Here is a 4,509-nt window from a genome sequence, read left to right as displayed (position 1 = left end):
CCCCCCCCCCCCCCCCCCCCCCCCCCCCCCCGTGCACAAGTAGGGGGAGGGGCAGAGGGAGAGAGAGAAGCAAGCTCCCCGCTGAGCAAGGAGCCCAATGCAGGACTCGAACCCAGGACCCTGGGATCATGACCCGAGCTGAAAGCAGACACTTAACTGACTGAGCCACCCAGGTGTCCCTTCACCCAAATTTCTTACCATTTCCTTAAAGTCACCTCCTAGAAATTGAAATATAAGATTAATGAGTATGAACATGTTCATGGTTCCATCACTCTTGCCCAGATTCGTTCCAAGGGGTTGACCAATATACCCCCTCTTATCTATGGCAGGTGAGCATCCCCTCAGCCCACGGGTGCCAGCACAGACTATCACCTCTGTAAAAATGTTGGTTGTTTTTTTCTTCTAGGGTAACTATGCTGTGATTTACAGCGAGAGGAGCACCTTTATCCCCCTTGAGTTTGATTACTAGTTTTGTCTGTTTTTTAAGCAAGCCTTTTGAAGTGAGTGGGATTTGAATGAAGAAAGATGGCTTAGTGAATAAAGCCTGGGAGGTTGTCCCATCTCCCATGATCAGGGAGACGTGGTGAGTGGAAAAAATGGATGAAAGTGCTTCGTGGGGAGGAAGGGACAGGGCAGTGGGGGATGAGTTTGGGAGGGAAAAATGGTGGGGCCAACCCCCTTGATGTGGCCCAAGTTGCAGGTGCAAGAAAGATGGATTTAGAAGCAGCAGTTTGGACCAGTTAAAAGCAAAAGAGCCTGGGCTCCAGGCATGAAATCAGCCTCAAGGATTTGGTGAAGGGATGGAAGAGAAGTGAATTTTGGATTACAGGGTCTATCATGTACAATGGGGAAGGAATCCTACACTCTCTAATTTATTGAATACTTCCCCTGTGCCCACGGTTTGGAGGCTATCCTAATGAATAATAACCCAAGGAGAGAGGTTATCCTCATTTTACAGATGTAGAAACTGAGGGTCTGAGGGGTTCCTTGTCGTAGCCAAGGCCGCACTGCAAGTGGCAGAAAGGAAGATTCGAAACCATGCCTTCCTACTTCAAACCTAGGGCCTTCAGGATCAAGAACAAGATTTGGACAGAGGACAGAAGAGACACAGCATTTATCCAGGCCATGAGAGCCTGGGGTCAGGCCTGGGTGGAGAAAGACCAATGATCGAGAGACATGCTTTCCTCTCCCCTAGATCAATGAAAGAATGTGTCTCCTGCTCAATTTCAAGTACCTCCTCTTTCTGTCCCAGTTAAAGTAGAAACAGTGTGTACTTAGAGGGTTTGTACTAGACAAAGCCAGAGTTAAGTTTTCTTTCTTTTCAGAAATTATATTTTATTATTTTTTTTTAGTATATGTGCTGCCGAAGCGAGCACTTATTATTTTTTTAAAGCAAGCTCTCCACCCAACGTGGGGCTCGAACTCACGATCCTGAGATCAAGAGTCACACGCTCCACCGACTGAGCCAGCCAGGCGCCCCCCGAGTTAAGTTTTCAAAGGCACTTGTCTCCTACCCCCTTATTTCAACTTCTCGTTATTTTGCTAGAAAATGCCATTGGGTTGGAAACATGGATTGTGTTGGACTGGTCACCAATTCAGATGTGTTCTTATTCCCCCACTTTCTATTCGGCATATTCTCTTCGAAAGCATGGTTATATAGCACACATCATGTGGAGATCTGAGGTGAGCCACCTCTCAACCAGGGAAACGTCTTAGTGTGGCTGGTTTCGAAGCCTGGGTTTCCAGAGCATTCAGTGCTCAGCGAGGAAGGAAACCCAGCTGGCCCATTGTCTTCTGAGACCAACAAACTTTTGTATAAAACAACAGTAACAACAGGTAATTATTTTGATCTTCAGATTCAGATTCAGATTCTCTCTTTTTTTATTTTTTATTTTTTTTTAAGATTTTATTTATTTATTTGACAGAGAGAGACACAGCGAGAGAGGGAACACAAGCAGGGGGAGTGGGAGAGGGAGAAGCAGGCTCCCCACTGAGCAGGGAGCCCGTTGCGGGGCTCCATCCCAGGACCCTGGGACCATGACCTGAGCCGAAGGCAGATGCTTAACCATCTGAGCCACCCAGGCGCCCCTTCTCTCTCTCTTTTTTTAAAAATATTTTATTTTTAATTTTAATTAATCTCTACACCCAAGGTGGGGCTCGAACTCACAACCCTGAGATTGAGAATCGCACCCTCTACCAAGTGAGCCAGCCAGGTGCCCTGCGCCCCCACCCCCGTCTCTCTTTATTTAAATTATATAAATATAAAAGAGATAATAATATTTATATTATATAAATATAAGAGAGAGAGAAATAATGGAAGGAAATACTCCAAAACGTTCGCATCGACATGATATGTGGCTGGCTGGTGGTATTATAGCAAATTTTAGACTTTTTTTTTCTTTGAGGAACAAGAGCTAACTCTTTAATTTGTTCGTTTCTTGCATTTGAAGTACTCCTCAATGACATCCCTGGCCTGAGACTCTTTGCCATCGTCCTTCACTATAACACAGCTGCAAGCAAGCCCTTGGCCCGGCGGGGGGTGGGGGGGGCTCTCCCCCTGTGTCCGTTCCACAGAGGCCTCCTCTCTCCCCTCGTTTCTTGTTGTCATCAACCTTAATTAGGTTGATTTGGTGTTCAGCACAAAGGGCCTCCACCAACTTGACATACACAGGCTCGTCACAGTTGGATGCAAGCACACAAAGGTGGGCTTGGCCTTGTCGAAGGCTCTGGCAGCTTTTGTGAATTCCCGGTGCTAGGCCATCCTGGATGAGGGCGGTCTTCCGCACCTCTTGTAAAGCAGTATTAATGTCCACAACACCTCCAGCCGCAGGGCCTCCCTCGGCCGGGGCCAGGGATGGAGCTGAATCTTGAACGCACCCCAGCCTCTGCCTCGGAACTGCAAGGAAAGAGCTAGCTTTTTATTATACTTTCCAGTGTTTTCCAAAAATGTCCGTAGCAAGGATGATTTGCATTGCTATTTGGAAAAACAGGAAAACAGTAAGTTATTTATTTTTTTCAAGATTTTATTCATTGACTTGAGAGAGGGAGCGCAAGCTAGAGAGAGCACGAGGTGGGGGGAGGGCAGAGGGAGAGGGAGAAGCAGATTCCCCGCTGAGCTGGGGGCCCCATGTGGGGCTCGAACCGGGACCCTGGGATCATGATCTGAGCCGAAGGCAGCAGCTCAACCGACTGAGCCACCCAGGCGCTCCATAAGTTGTTTTTTTTTTTTTTTGCAGATTTTCAACATGTTTCATTTTATCAATAAACAGATTAATAATAAAAATAAATTTACTGACTACTGTGTCTTTAATTTTGAGCAGAAATTTAAAGAACTTTCTATATTAACCTTAGGATATAACCTTTTTATTTGCATGTTTTTTCTAGTCTTTTATAGTTGTCTATCATCTTGATACCCAAAATATGAGAAAACTTTTACATCCGTTTTCTAATTTAATGTACATAAGAATGTTAATATGCCATATCATGGCTATCTTGAAAATATATTCTGAAATCAGTCATTTCCCTACACCTCCTGTCAGGACCTTAGTCCAAGCAGTCGTAACCTCTCACCTAGACCACCTTCAGAACCCTGTAAGTGTCTCTTGCTAAAACTAGCTCAACTCCCTTGAGTCCTAATCTCCTCAGTGCCTAAAGCACTTTCCTTGTTTTGTTTTTTTTTTCATTTAAATTGTATTAGACCAAAATTCTGCTCAAAAGACTTTTTTTAACAGTAAGAGTTGTTTATTTAAAATGCAGTTTGTTAAGGACCATCTAGGAGATCCATCACCGAGCCTATTTTTATTTACCTAGCATCTTTTTATTTACCTAGCATCTTTTTATTTACCTGGGGTATTTTTATTTAGCGTTTAAAATGTGCTGGCCTGGAGCTAGGCACAGGGGTTAGGAGATTCCTAGGGAAAGGTGTAACTGTTTCATTGAGTGCCTGTTATTTATCAGGTACATTTTTTACTTATTTATTTTATTATTTTTTTAAGATTTTATTTATTTATTTGACAGAGAGAGCATGAGTCGGGGGGAGGGACAGGGAGAGGGAGAAGCAGACTCCCCACTGAGCAAGGAGCCTGACCCAGGGCTCAGTCCCAGGACCCTGAGATCACGACCTGAGCCAAGGGCAAATGCTTAACTGACTGAGCCACCGAGGTGCCCTACCAGGTGCATGTTTTTAAAAAAAGTAATCTCTATGCCCAATATGGGGCTCGAACTCATGACCCTGATAGCAAGAGTCACGGGCCATGCCGACTGAGCCAGCCCGGAGCCCCTACAAGGCACATTTTTGATGCTTACGCATTTCATCCTCCAACAATCCTGGGAAGTAGGTTTTTACAACTACTAGTAATACAGATGACCGCACTGAGGGTCCCAAAGAGCCTGTGCTGTGACTGGGACCATAGGCAGTACGTTAGTGGAAATTCTGGGCCCAGAAGGCAGGTCCGCCTACTTCAAAGCTTGTGCTAATTATATGCTATTTTTCTCCCAAAATATATACAC

General features: G+C 45.0%; 1 pseudogene; it reads right to left on the bottom strand.

The window, feature by feature from the left end:
• Nucleotides 1–2,422: 2,422 nt before the first annotated feature.
• On the bottom strand, nucleotides 2,423–4,255 carry LOC116647115 (annotated as a pseudogene).
• Between the last annotated feature and the right edge of the window lie 254 nt (nucleotides 4,256–4,509).

Source organism: Phoca vitulina, unplaced genomic scaffold (assembly GCF_004348235.1).
Source record: "Phoca vitulina isolate PV1807 unplaced genomic scaffold, GSC_HSeal_1.0 scaffold39, whole genome shotgun sequence".
Taxonomy (NCBI): Eukaryota; Metazoa; Chordata; class Mammalia; order Carnivora; family Phocidae; genus Phoca; species Phoca vitulina.
The sequence above is the reverse complement of the archived record's forward strand: the minus strand, read 5'-3'. Positions and strand labels throughout refer to the sequence as shown.